This window comes from Argiope bruennichi, chromosome 3, assembly GCF_947563725.1.
Source record: "Argiope bruennichi chromosome 3, qqArgBrue1.1, whole genome shotgun sequence".
NCBI lineage: Eukaryota > Metazoa > Arthropoda > Arachnida > Araneae > Araneidae > Argiope > Argiope bruennichi.
Genome location: NC_079153.1, coordinates 85,911 through 101,678, shown reverse-complemented (window position 1 = coordinate 101,678; position 15,768 = coordinate 85,911). Strand labels below are relative to the sequence as shown.

The 15,768-nt window shown below is 29.6% G+C and overlaps 1 long non-coding RNA gene across 5 annotated transcripts in view; it reads left to right on the top strand.

The window, feature by feature from the left end:
* Window positions 1-10,746: 10,746 nt before the first annotated feature.
* LOC129964133 (uncharacterized) overlaps window positions 10,747-15,768 on the top strand; it is a 41,997-nt gene continuing 36,975 nt past the window's right edge. Inside the window, exons 1-3 of one of the 5 annotated variants that reach the window (XR_008784076.1) lie at window positions 10,747-11,161; window positions 14,125-14,185; window positions 15,474-15,603. This is a non-coding gene — a long non-coding RNA (uncharacterized LOC129964133). Of the gene's footprint in view, window positions 11,162-13,854; window positions 14,285-15,467; window positions 15,604-15,768 lie in introns of those variants that run through there. The other 4 variants (XR_008784072.1, XR_008784075.1, XR_008784073.1 and 1 more) reach the window with 4 other exon arrangements.

Below are 15,768 nucleotides of genomic sequence, written 5' to 3'. Positions count from 1 at the left end.
TGGGTTTGACTCTAAAACACTTAATACAATCATGCACGACTTTCCTACACGTTGCCTTACCTTGAACTGGCCAGAAACTTTGTCTGACATAATGTAGTAAAGCAGTAGGGCCTAAATGAAAATATCTTTTATGAAAGAATTCTATAATAAGCTTAGTTAATTTATGACCTTTAGACGAAATAATTGGGAACTTACAGTTAAAATTTACATTACTATGTCTTATTCTGCCATTGACTCTTAGTACACCAACCTCATCTAAAAAGGGGTTTAAATATTTTATCTTACTTTTGTCAAGAACAGGTTTATTTTTATTTAAACACCTTAACTCTTCTGAAAATTCCCTACTCTGGATTTCCTTTATTATGAAGGTTTCAGCCTTCCTAATTTCCTCTGTTGTCAAGGTACCCAGTCTCCTTTCAGTTGGACTCCTCAAGTTGTGGAGAAATCTGAAAACATAACTTATTACATGCAATATTTTAATATAACTATTACTACAATTAGGAATATCAGTAACAAATGAATTGTTCAATGTAGTAACTAAAACACTTTCACAGTCAACTTTTTTGAGTTCACAGTCTACATCGTCCTTTATCACAGAGTCAGAGATTTCTCTGCACGGATACTCACTGTTTTTTAGAAAGGCAGGGCCTTCCCACCACAAGTGACTCTCGAGCATTTTAGACGGATTTACACCACGACTGATAAGATCAGCTGGATTATCTCTTGACGAAACATGTCTCCACTGCTCCTGACACGAAAGGTCTTGAAGTGTGGCTACACGGTTTGCCACGAAGATTTTTAACTGGGTAACTCTTTTTTAATCCATGACAGCACAATCATACTATCGCTCCAGTAATAGGTATTGGACACTTTCAATCGAAGAGCCGACTGGATTCGTTGCATCAATTTCACCAGCAGCGCGGATCGTGAGCTCCTTCAGTGGAGCCACTCTGGATTTACTGGCCACCATCTTGACAACAACCTCACCAGCAGGTGTTTGGGATTTGCAGTACACAACAGCTCCGAAGGCAGCTTCAGAAGAGTCGCTGAACCCATGAAGCTCTATAGCTTCGACGTCGGAAAATGGAAGAATACATCTGCTCATCTTGATGTTGTTAATGCACTGTAACTCGTTTGAAAACTTCTCCCGTTCACTATGATTTTCAGGGGGAAGCTGATCATCCCATTAAAGATTCAGAAGCCACAATTTTTGTAGAAAGATTTTCGCTAGTGAAATCACAGGACCAAGGAGGCCCAGAGGGTCAAACAACTTGGCTATTGGGGATAGAACTGTTCGTTTAGTATGAACATCCATTGAAGTTATGAACACCTTAAAACAAAAACAGTCATTAGTATGGTCCCACGTGACACCTAAAGTTTTGTTATCACAGTCTGCAAAGTCGTAGTTGCATCCAGAAGTGGTAGACAACTGAGGATGATTGCCTCGCCATTTATGCAAGTTCATGCCAGCTCGTTTTAACATGGAAGTGAGCTGCTGTTGCATCTCTATGCATACGGGTAAAGTCTTAGCACCAGATAGCACATCGTCCACATAAAAATCTTTCTCAACAACGGTCGCAGCAAGGGGGAAATTGTATCCCTCATCCCTTGCAATTTGAATTAGCGTTCGAGTAGCTAAAAATGGGGCACTAGTAGTACCGTAAGTAATTGTCGACAGTTCAAACTTTTTCACTGAACCAAGCTCACTGTCCTTCCAAAGTATTCTTTGTAGGTTTCGCTGACTGGAATGAATGTAAATCATCCTATATATTTTTTCAATGTCCGCAATAAAGGCATATGGATGTTTGCGGAATCGCATCCTAATTGAAATTAAGTCCTACTGCCCAATTCCCCTATTAATTTGCAAGCTATTGAATGAAGTTCCATTCGTGGTTTCACTAGAGGCATTAAATACTACACGAAGCTTAGTGGTTATTATCTCTGGTCTATATACTCCATGATGGGGCATGTAATACACTGTCTCTGGTTCTGTCGCGTCACGTCTCTCATATGTCCCAAATTTTCATACTCATTAATAAATTCTTCATACAATTTTAAATAAGTTTTATCACGAGATAGTTTACTCCAAAGTGAATTTAATCTTTTTAATGCTATATTTTTAGATTCGCCTAAACAACTATGTTCCTCTTTAAGTGGGATTGTGACTACATATTTTCCACTAGGCTCTCTATAATGAGTTTTAACAAAATGTTCCTCAGCGATTTTTGCCTCACGGGATTTAGGGGTCTCTAACTCAACAGTTTCTAGTTCCCAGATTTTTTTCATGGTATTGTTTAAATCTTCATGAATAATTAACCCACAATAGAAATTTTGGGGAATCAAATTCCATTACACTACCGCAAGCCAAAAATCCAAAAACACTATTTTGAAAAAATAACTCTGCATTTGATGAGTAGATCTTTTCTGGCCTCAACAAATGATAGAACGATTTAGCACCTAGGAGACAATCAACTTTTTGGGGAACCATAAAATTATCAGCCAAATTAATATTAGAAGGAATTTGTTCTTTAACACTTAAATATTTAATTGGGGTTAACTCAGTGATTTTATCTACAACAAGAAACTAAAAATTTTGCTTAAAGCTCTTATCAGCATTTGAAATTTCAGCTTTAATAAATTTGGTAACAGTCATTGAGGAATTATTTAAACATGAAATTGTTACATTTATTTTTTCTTGTTTTAACCCTAATCTGTTTGCACACTCCGAAGTCATAATATCGGACTGACTTCCTACATCCAGCAACCCTCTAACACATTGCAAATTCCCAAATTTATTTCGAATATAAAATTTAGCCGTGCTTAACAATACAGTTCTCATTTGTTTATTTTCAACCGTACTCGTAGCTGAAAATGTCGATTGCACATTTTCATTAGTTGCGCAGGAAGTTGGATAAAAGGAATTAACTTCCGGGTTTAAAGTTGATTTTGAACTTTCCCCTTTATTAACTACGGTACTAGTTTCGCTTTTACCACTCCCACTGAAATGATCAAACTCTCTGGGATAATGAAGTAACCTATTATGAGGTTTATTACAAAAGCAATTTCTTGCAGAACACTTTTTCACATTGCACATTGGTGAGAAGCATTTAAAACATGTTTTGGGATTTCACAAATGCAACTCTATCACTAACAGAAAGTTTTTGAAATTCCTGACATTTAAATATTGAGTGGTTGTTCTGGCACATAACGTGTTTAGAATTAGTATTCGATAAGAACACTTTAGAAACATTTCTATTACTATTCTCAAAATTTCCTTTACCGAAATTCCTTTGCTCATTTTTATTCGTAACGACTACACGGGAAAATGAACTGCACTCAGTTTGGTTCCGGTTTTAGAAGCCACAAATAAATCACATTCTCTACTTAATTCCTGCACATTAAAAACAGATTCTCCTTGTTTAATACTGATATGACTTTTTAAATCTTGAGGAAGAGTGCTAAAATTCTGATCAGAAACCATTAACTCACACAATTTAGAAAGATCATTCACATTACGAAGTTGAATGTAATACTCAAAAACAGATCTAACTCTTGAAGCAAATTGCGCATAATTTTCTGTTGGCAATTTTACTGCACTTTTAAATTGTTTTAGACATTCTTGATAAGTTGGTTGAAATTGTTTTAAGACAATAGATTTAATTTTTTCATAGTCACTCAACTCTTCTTCTATGATAAAAACCATTAAATTGCCAATTCTATCCCCTAATATATTTAATAGAATTTCCGCTTTAAATTTATCACTAACTCCTTTGGTTTTGAAAGCTTTTTCGAGCGAATTGAAAAAGAGATTAAAACATTCAGCATTTTTGGGAATAGGAATCGTCAAAACTTTGATACTCTTAATTAAATTCTCTAAACTAAAACTCTGATCATTATCGCTAAGCTCACACGATGAGGATTTGAGCTTTAAAAGCTCCTATTTCTTTCTCTACACGCAAAATCGAAAGCTTTTCAATCTCCAATTTTTGTTCTAATGAACGCTTTTCGTTTTCGGCTTGATCCGAATTTTTACTTCTTTCGTCTGAAATCTCTTTAATTAAATTTTTCACAATCTCAATTCTTTGCTTATAAATGTCACTATTCTCAATTATACTTATCAAATCTACAACTTTAGCGGAAGATGCAAACTGAATATTTAGTTCCATACACAAACTCTTTAATTCGTCTTTCTTCAAACTAGACAAAGACATAATGAAAATTTAAGTAATTGAACACTTGCCCACAATAATTATCCTTGAGAATTGGGACGAGAGAATACGCGAAAACACAGAGTTGATTTGTTTAAGCCCACGTCGACCACTCAAGCTACAAGTTTCGGTTCGTGTTTTGACTAAGCTCTACGCTAATCCACTTCGCACATTTTCACACACACACACACACACACACACACACACACAAAAAAAAAAAAAAAAAAAAAAAAAAAAAAAAAAAAACGTAATCCAGCGCTGATCGCTATTTCACCTCCTCCGAGACGGACCATGTGAACATACACACACTAAATTTATGTCTATTTCTATCAAATTATTAAAAAATCACCACACAAGAATAATTTTGGACTCTTTTTCCGTTTATTCTGGCCATCATTGCTTAGCAGCACACTGTCTTGCTACCGCACACATCACTCGCTCATGATACACTGAAGTGTTTTTCCCTTTGCCGCAAGAGGGCAGCACAAGTGACAGGTCGGAACAATTTTTTAAAGAAACTTTGTCTGTGTATAAAAAAGCTTTAATTGCATCTTACAAAGTTCATATAAAATAGCCAGATGTAAAAAACCTTACACCATTGGTGAAGAGCTTATTTTGCCAGCAGCAATTGAGATTGTAGAAACTATGTTTGGAGATAATTTTTCAAAGCAATTGCAGTCCATACCTCTTTCAAATGATACTGTTGCTCGTCGAATTGGCGATATAGCTGAAGATGTACATTATCAGCTTTTCTCGAAGTTGCGTGAGAAATTGTGTTCAATGCAGCTTGACAAAGCAACAAATAGTAATAAAGATGTTCATTTAATTGCCTATGTTCAAATTTGTGATAATATGTCAGTAGTAGAACTACTTTTCTGCAAACCAATAGAACTCATAACATCAGCGCTCACATTATGTGCCATTTTAAATAATTTTATGAACGAGGCAAATATAGAATGGAAAAATTGCGTCGGAATATGCACCGATGGTGCTCGTTCAATGTCCGGAAGATTCCATGGTTTACAAGCACTTGTAAAACAAAATTCGCCTCAGTGCACACATTGCATGATCCACAGAGAAGCTTTGGCTTCGAAAGAAATGAGTCCTGGTTTGAATATTGTCTTAACTACGGCTGTAACCGTAGTAAATTATATAAAAATGAGACCCCTGAAATCGAGAATCTTTTCCGCACTTTGTAAAGACATGATTTCAGTACATTAAGCGTTACTATTTTATTGCGAAGCAAGATGGTCATCACGTGGGAAATTTTTGCAACGTGTTTATGAATTAAGAGAAGAAATAGCCATTTTCCTAGAAGAAGAAAACAGACAGTAGGCCGAGAATTTTCGCGAGGATTTATTTGTGATGAAATTGAAGTACTTTGTCGACATATTGTAGAAATTAAATAACTTGAATCTTCAACTCCAAGGAGCAAATACACATATGTTGGATACGAGTGATAAAGTTAATGCTTTTTGTAGAAAATTGGAATTGTGGAGCAGAAATTTAAAGCAAAAAACCTAACAATGTTTGAAAATGTGGACTTATAAGGCTGAAGAAGAACATGTAAAAGTTGTTTTTGTAACCATTGAAAATCAATTTTAAAAAGCATTTTCATGCTGACAACAAACTGATATCAAGTTACGGGTGGATTAGGGATCCATTTCTTAAGACTCCCGAAGGACTCTCAATTAATGAGGAAGAAAATTTCATAGACTTCACGACAAGTGGCGAAACTAAAAGACAATTTAGTAATAAATCACTATTTGAATTTTGGGCAGGAGTAAGAGTGATTTTTCTGCACTAAAAACAAGGACATTTCACATTCTATTACCATTCAACATCCTACCTTTGTGAAACTGGATTTTCTGCTGTGGCTTCTTTGAAGGCAAAATATAGAAACAGAACTGAGCGTGGCTATTTCTAATATTAAGTCTTCCTTCGAAAAACTGCTCTGCAAGACAGGCCCAAGGAAGTCACTAATAATTATTAAATTTGTTTTTAATTTAGTATGTTTTGATTAAGTAAGTTTTGATTTTTGAAGTTGTTTTACTTTAATAAGTTATTAAATATGTCGAAATGTATTTTGTTTTCTTTGTGTATGTGTGCTTTCCTTTCAGTCAGTTAATCAATTTTTTAAAATATTTTCACTTGGATATTCCTGTGCCCCCTCCCTCTAGTGTGCTCGCGTCCCCCTAGGGGGGCACGCCCCACATGTTGAGAATCCCTGTTGTAGTGGATGACACTTGATGTGAATACATTTTTTTTTCAAATATTAATTCCTTAAGTAAATTTAATTTATTCCCTCGAACATTTTCGCTAAACCCGATATTATTGCCAAAAGGTAGCTTTGCGCCAATAACCACAAATTGTTTTTCATTATGATGGCGCCAAAGGATTGGCCTATTCTTATCGAAGTAAATTGTAAGTTTCTCAAAGTAATTTTTTTTTTTTTTTTTTTTTTTTGCACTTTTCGAAGTCCTAGAAATTTTATGATTACAATAAAAAAAAAAGAATCGATAGGTTTATTAAATAATGCCTTCAATTTAATCTGAAATTTTTTAATATTTAATAAATTTTTTGATAATAATTTAATAAAAAGTAATTAAAATAAAAAGTTTCTTCGTTGACCTAAGTAGGAATTGAATTTTAAAAAAAATATGTAACTTGTTGTTATTTCATATTGTTAATAACTTACTAATTTTAAGGATTTTTTTCGTGTGGGGGGGAGTAACTTTCAATTTGAGATTTTAAAGCTTTTATTTAATAAACAGACAGCAAAAGTTGTTAAGTGAAAATTCAAATTACATTTATTCCAAAAAACGAATTGACTTCAGATGCAAAAGAACGGAAATTGAAATGTGCAATGAAGAGTTTATCCAACCAATAACAACAACAACAACAACAAAAAAAAAAGACATATTTCAATAACATATATTTTCACTTATAACGTATAAGAATAGTTAACGGGGAAAAAATACTAAAAATTAAAAAGCAGCTAAAAAATAAAGCTCACAAGTTTTAAAATAGAAATCAATTATTCTTCAAAGAAATTGGGAAGTAACTTTTTTAGAACACTATTCGTTCGAAAACTGCTAAGTCTTAAGGCTAAATGACTGCAAGTTTGAAAACCAGTTTCTTATGAAGTCCAATATAACAGTTACAGAGCCAGGTCGAATTAAATTTTTAAGAGCCCTTGGGCAAAACAATTTTTAGGTGCCCCCTTGTTCTTTCTCTAACTTCTACAACTTTTTTTATTAATTTTTATTTAATTTCTGCGTAAGTAATTTCAAATAGAAAATTTTGAAACACTGAAATAACAGCATTTTTAATTGTGAATGGAAATCTGGTTTCAATGTTTTACTTATAAAATAATTCCAAATATAAATTTAAAAATAATTTATACAAAACTACAGATAAATGACAACACTTTTAATACAATCTAATATTTAATTATAATATCATACATTTTTAATTATAAAGCAACATTTTAAAGTTTAATAAAACAACATAAAAAATTGCAAGAGGAAATTAATGAGGAATATTGTAGAATACTGTTCCGAAAATTAGTACTCAAGTACAAGACCCTATTAATTTAATTTTTTTTAACTCAATTACTTTCCAAATGTTGCCAAATGTTATTGAAACTTCTAAATTCTTGCTTAATTTTCTTATTTAATAATATACATATTATTGCATACAGTGCAAATATACAGTGAAGCAACGATTTCATCAAATAATCTACACCCAAGTTCATTACATTTTCAGAGAATAAATGTAGATTATTCAAAGAAAAGTAGTTGATTAGAAAGGATTTGTAGAAATTTATAGAACAATTAAAGGTCCATGCTACACATTCAACATTAATATAACAATATAGGCGCACACCCGGCAGCTGAACATAAATGCTAAATAGAGAATCATGCAATAAATATTAATTTTGGATTTTAAGAGGAGTCGATGCATAATTAAGCAGGTATTCCATGTATGACAGGCTAGAGCCGAAGAAGAAACATGAGCTCTAATGTTAGCTAACTATTTAATATTGTTACAAATCTGTAATTTTGCTATCCGGCACGGCGTGCTGAGCTTGTCGATCATTTGGCGACTTGGCGGTGAATTTGGCGAGTTTGGCGACTAAATGGATAATACCAGAAAGTTCGAGAAATTTCATGATCCATCCAGTAATAACAGATACACCCAGGTACGCCCTGATTGGTCTGCAGTTTCTAGCCCCGCCTCCCGGAATTATAAAAGACGAGCACTCTGAAGCTGCGAAGAAGAAGTTGTGTGGATCGTCAGAAATGGTGTGTGAGAGTAGTCGGAGTCGCCGACACGTAGAGAAACTGGAGAATTAGACAGCAAGAAAGTTGCTGAACTAGCAATTAAATGAGCTGCGGTATTACGATTGATTAGTAGTATTTGTAGAAGAAAAATTTTGTAACAATATATAAACACCGTGTTCCTCAATGATATACACTGTTTTGTTTCACATTGAAAACACATTTACATTATAAGGATGATTATTGTTAGAAGTATACTTTGGAAACGAAATTGAAATAATTAGGGATGTACCAGCTGTTTTCGGTGACCAGCTGGTCTGTCCATCATACATTTAGTATTATTTTAATTATGCTAATTAATTATAAAGTATCTGCAATAAATTTAATTTTTGTTAAATTAAGGCATGAATTGCAAGAAAAGTCAAGTTATATATATAGTTGTAAATTATTATAAGAAATACTGTTTTTTAGCTTTTTATGAGAATTGCTGTTTAAGCAAATTATAATATATAAATAATTAACATAACCTTCGAAAAGAATTTTCTTGCAGTTGATGGAAGACTTATTTAATGATTGAGCTAAGAAGTGAAAATATTAAAACTAATAGAAAGTTAATTTTTAAAATTGCTTTCTATTAAATGCTAAAAAAGACCATAAAAAACTGGTCAAATAAAAAAAATCAACTGTATTTTATTAGGAAAAAAATTTTAATTTTATGTTAACCTTAAATAAATGAAATAAAATAATAAGAAATAAATAATAGAAATGAAAATAATAAAGTAGATTTGAATCTTCATCCAAAACATTATAGGAAGCCAAGATTGTAGATTTTAATTGTTTATTTTTATATTATCTTTAAAAAATTAAAATGACAATAATATGCACATAAAATTGTATTTAATATCACTGCAATGTGCTCATATAGAAATATAGTTTACTAAACCAATGAAAAATATTTTTGAAAAATATGCTTAAAAGTATTTTGGAAAAATACTAAGATTAAAGAAGAAAAATATTGAATGGAATTTTTAAAAAAAAGATAACTGAAAAACTAATTTTTTAAAATTTAACTGCCAGCCAAATTTGGAAGCTCTAAGTCCAGCAATCTGTCTCGAAAGACGCAATTTATTGATAGCACGCCAGTCTTTAAATTTTATTATATTAAAAGTATGAATAATTTTATCTCTTATTTCTTTACAAAGGAAAATCGTTCAGCTTTGATTGAGCAATTAAAATGATTTGTCTTTCATTTACGATATTGCTGAAAATCAAAATTTAAAAAATTGTTAAAAAAAGAAAGAATATCATAAGATTTTATAATTAAAAAGATATATGTATAAATACACTTTTATTTTAAAGATAAATTAAAATATTTTTTTAATCTGGAAACATATTCGGAAGTTATTGCAGAAAAATATCAAACTTTTTCGCTGTTTTTAAATAATAAAATTAAAAAAATTGCTCTACCAAACATTAGACTTTCCCACCCTCCAAAATATATTTCTTCTTCTCTGCAGACACACACGCACGTTCCCTTTTATTAGAAAAAAAAATTTTTGTAGTAAAAAATTTATATATAATATGGAGAGTCCTTGCAGCCAAATGTTATTTCGAATCTCAATAACATAAAAACATTTATTTAATCAAATTTTCATGAAAATATTTCTATTATTTTCCACTGTTGGAGACGTTTCTTTCAAATGAAAAATAATTATACAATAATAAAATAAATAAAAAATAATAAATAATAAAAATAATAAATTTATATTTTTAATAAGTTATTTAATAAATAATAATTTTTAACGAATGACTTAAAAAATTCTTAATAAATAAATACATTTTAATAATAATAAAGAATTTATTTACATCAAATTCAATTTAAAATAAAAAATTATCTGATGAATTTCTGAAAGAGTGTTAAAAAAACGAGTAAAGTTTCAGAAAGAGTAAAAGAAATTAAACAGTTTGACGATTCAAAGTTTTGGCGGAATAAAATAAAAAACAAAATCGCGTAATCGGAAATGAAAAATATTGGCATAATTCGCCACAAATATGCTTATTTGCCAAATGTTATAACCATTATTATAGCTAATCCTGGAATTGGGACAGTTCTTGTTAACGCCTACAGACTACTGGCTCCGCCTACAAGCACTAATTGGAACCTAGCTTGATCCTCCAATACGTCCTCCGGTTAATGCTACCCATGAATGCGGATCCCTGATGTGAACGGTTCAGTTTTAACATTACCGGCAGAATATTACCAATTCCCGACAGAGCGCTATCATTTGTCGGAATGCAATACTCCGGCAGAATTAGAATAAAATAAAATTATATTCTGGAATTTCTAGGAAAGAAATTTGACAGAAATCTTAAACATTTGAAACGTTGGGTGCAAGGAAAGCCTTTTTTTTAATATATATTCTTTATGACGCATATCTTTTTTTTTACATATTAGTTATTAATCAATTTTCTGTATTTCATTCGAATTTTCGTGTTTCGCTTTCTATGATATTCTTTATATTTCTCTGTTTAAACTCATTATAAAAATGTCCAGTGATTATATCATAAGCTCTAGTATGACAATAATTTCAGAAAAAAAGTTGACAACAAAAGTGCGCGAAATTAAAATGTAAACAGAGTGGTTTCGAAATTATTCGTAATTTATCAAAAGTATGTTATTTTCAATTACATCATACTCTAAATACCTTTAACATGTAGTATTAATTAATTTTTTTGTCGTGATTTTATTGTTTAAGTTAACGATGCTTATATAGATCAATATGTTTTGCATATTTTTAACATTGTTTTGATTGTTTTTAATCTGTTTTCCTCACCATACTAAATGGTGTTTGTATAATCTACAGAAATTTTTGTTTTATAATGTAAGCGTTCGTCTAATTTCATTTAGTAACTGTTAAGTACTGAATTTTATAAATTACCTATGTCTGTTTGTGGATTAGAATATTTAGAATAGCTCCCAAAGGTTCTTATAAAATGTGCTTTACGTAGTAATTAAATCATTACAGTACACTGTAAAATTAACGAATATTTATTTGACTGTTTGATTAACATAAATATCGGGAAGAGAGACTGTTTAGGCAACACTGAATGAAAAATCAACTGCAGTTTTAAGTTTCTCACCTGCAAATAAACAGTCTCATTATTAATAAGATGTTTGCAATAAGTATTTACATTGAACAGCTCAATATGAAATTTAAGATCCTATTTGAAATAACCTTCAGCACAAAATTCCATTGGGGATTTATTATATCCATTTTGCTTTTGGGCTATTTTTCCAGACTCTTATTTTTTAAATTACAGGTGTAGAGCAGTATTTTCTGATCTCTTTCACTAAATTTCAAATACTTCTGATAGTTTGTTTGGCTCTTAAGCAAGATAATTTAAGTTATTTTTTTTATCAGTTGCATCTTGAAAGAGCTATTACATTTTGTCTCACTGCATGTGCATATAATAATTTTACCACTGAATATTTTTAGTAATGATACCAGTTCATTGATGGTAGAATAGCTCATCCTCCCTGAATTATGACTACAAATTCTTTTTATGTTTAGCAAAAAAACATTATTTTAAGTTATTTGGATTGAGTGTTTCTGAAACTTCTTCCCCCCAGAATTCGGTTGACTTTGGGAGGTCCCAAATCTCCCAAAGACAACCCAAAAATTTATTAACTTTATTTTCAATACACAAAAGGATTTTCATTATCCATTAACAGTGCTCTGCCCTTGACATTCTCATAGCCATTTGAATACTGACAGAGAGACTAGTCAATTTCATGAAACTGATATAAAGACCATGTGCCAAATTCTATTTGTCTATCTCGTTCTATTTTTGAAATATTGCATTCACAGGCAGGCTATTACGCAGACATAATTTTTCTGTCTATTCTTATACAAATATTTCCAACACATTGTGTTATATTGGGCATGCTAAAATTATTATGGCATATCTTTGTATATTTTGATGTAGTTATGCAATAACAAGACAATTTCAAAACAATACTTTGAGCTAGAGTATTTTACATTGTATAGGAAAATATTCTAATGCTGTATTTTCCCATCGGGAATTATTGTATTAGTCTCTTTCAAGATAATATTTTAAATGTCTCTTGGAACCAGTTTGATTTTGGATAGCACAAAATCAAACTTATGTGCATATTCTTGAAATTTTTAGTCATGAATTCAAAATTCTTAAAATTTTCATTGATTTCTGATAACTATATACATTTTATTATTATTATTTATTTATTTTTGATTTTCTTTCAGGGAACTTTTTTTCAATTCCTACTATTAGTTCACACTCTCCCTATATATATCTTGTTCAAATTTTCAATCGTTAATAAAATACTTTTTATCCATCCACTCAGGTTCAAATACAATTTTTTTAAACTTGTAGTGGATGACATTTGATGTTAATACATTTTTTAAAACATTAATTAATTAAATTTGTCCATTAATTTCTATTTGGTCGCCAAATCCGTTGCCAAGCTCTATTTTGCCTTGATATTGTAATTCTGTCATATGTATACACATATTTTATTAATTATAAATTTTTAATGAAAAGTTACTTTTTTTGTTGTTGTTGTTGACTCAAGTAGGGATTGACTTAAAATTTGTTTAATATATATATTACTTGCTTTACAAATATTTTAAGCAATTGAAAATGTTAAAGATTTCATCATCAATATCAAGCAGCATCAGATTAGGATTACAAACAATTTGTAAAAGGAGCAAAATTCATGACATGGGGAATCAGACTCAGCTGAATATGTTGTTTTATTATTAATCAATTCATTTAAATAAGTTCTTAAGATTCTCATTTTTTTTAAGCAATGCATTTATATTTAGTCATATTGAACATTCTTATTATTAATATTGTGATTTGTATTTAGTAAAAGATGAGTACTTCATTTTAATTTCCACTCATTTTTTTTTAATAATAAAATGAGTGTATATGAAATTTACCTTCTACTTCTAGATGTATTGTTATTTACTTCATTCAAAATTTGATTATTATATGTTTGCATTAAATGAAATATGAAAGATATAGTCTCTGTTTCCTTAAAATTGGAAATATGAATTTCATATTTTCAGGAAATAGCATTTCATGTGTGTATATATATATATATATATATATATATATATATATATATATATATATATATATATATATATATATATATATATATATATATATATATATATATATATATATAGTGTTAATAAAATCTTAAACTGATTTTTAATTTCGGTTTTCACCTCAGTAAAAATACCATTATTCATGGCTTAGTAGTTTGTTATTATTATTATTATTGTTATTTATTTTAAATTTTAAAACTTTTCAAATCAAGTTCAAATTTTATAAAATGATTATCATTAAATTTGAATGAACACAAGATTCATTTTAATTCCACTCAAGATACATTTTAATTCCATCCTATTACATCAGGATTTACTTCTGTGAAAATGGGTTATTGAATTTTGGACTATATAAAACTTAGACTTGCAAACTCAATTGAATTTTGGTTTTCATTAAGAAATGAATATCTAAAGAACTTGCAATATGTAATTGAAGATGAATATTCAAATTTTAATCACACTTTCTTCTTATTGTAGAAAGCTAAATTTTTGGCAGTTGATCAAAGTATGGTGGGGAAATCCATATGGAAAAGAAAATGTAAATAGTTGTGTCCAGTTTCATTCTGTGCTTTAGAAAATGTATAAAGATGAAGTACAAGATATAAGGAAATTTCTATGTGCACATTTTGACTAAAATGTACTTTGTTCTGTTAAACTGAATAACACAAGTTTTATGTTTTCATAAATTCAATTTTATCTTATCGTATTGGAACAATGTATTTTTGTTTTAAAAAATGAAGAATTTGATAAAATTATACTTATTGTAAAAAATCTGAAATTTAATTAATTTGTCAATTTTTTAGAAATTAATTCACATATTTCTAATATTTTTTACTGGTTTATTTCACTCTATTTGCAATGATTTTTATATCTAAAGGGTCGTTAATTACTGTCAGTCTACTTTAAATAGAATATTGAAAAATATCTGCTTCCTTTATTAATAAGAATTCTATATTTGCAATGTTATTATTATTATTTTGCATTAAATTAATAATTTTTTTTCATAAAGATCATGCATTGATTTCTTAAATATTTTGTATTGTTCACCATCTCGATAAATTTATTGCTAATTAGGTATTGAAATATAAAACTTTATTTACATTTCAGTTATTGTTATTATGAATATCTTTGCGCATATAACCATAGTCCATAAGATTGTTTCTTGTTTTTGCTTAGTTAATTATGCATTTAGAATTATTATTTATTTATAAACTATCATTTATTTGAAAGAAATGACATATGGAATAAATAAAAGCAAATAGTTGCATTTCGTTAGCATTATACAAAATAATGTTTCTTTTGGCTTATTATTTGGTATTATCCAAACCTGGATAATTTTATATTTGATTTATTTCATGCAAAATTTTCACCCTTGAAAATAAAAAAATTTTAGTGCTTTTAAAAGCATAAAAAAGTATCAAAATCATAGCTTATATAGAGTTTAATTGTGATTTACCTTTGTGAATTAATGAAAATAAATGTTTAATTTATAATTTTTATTTCAGTTTGATTATGTGAAATAAGAAATTATTGAATTAAATACAAATATGCATTATAGTTATGTATTAAACAGTCCTGATTTCAATTAATAAAAGTTTTTTTCTAATTGCAGTAATTTATTAAATGCAATTATACATATATATATATATATATATTAATTAATTTAATATGGTTAGGAAGTTTTTAGTTAAAATCAAATTATCCAAGACAATGGTTTAAGGATATTAACATTCATCTTTCATCGGCTACACAAAATAAACTTTGGTTAAATACTTTTATAAATAGTGCTTATAACTTTTTTGAATATTTTTTTTATTTAGTACTAGTTGATTTTGGGCACTCCTTGCTCAATATGCCGATCCAAATGGCCCCTTACTTCATTGAATTCATGACTCCCTTTTCTTACTGACTACACTAATAAGAAGAGGGCAATGACTGGAATAGAAATTATAAATGGTGAGAACATCGACCTTTTTATTTCATATTCTTCTCTTTTGTTATGATGATATATGCTTGTTATGATGCATTTGCTTACAGTTTATTTGTTACAAAAAATGCATATGCATTGATTTTTTTTTTTTTTTTTTTTTCTGTATACTTTATGCTGATACAATTTAAAGG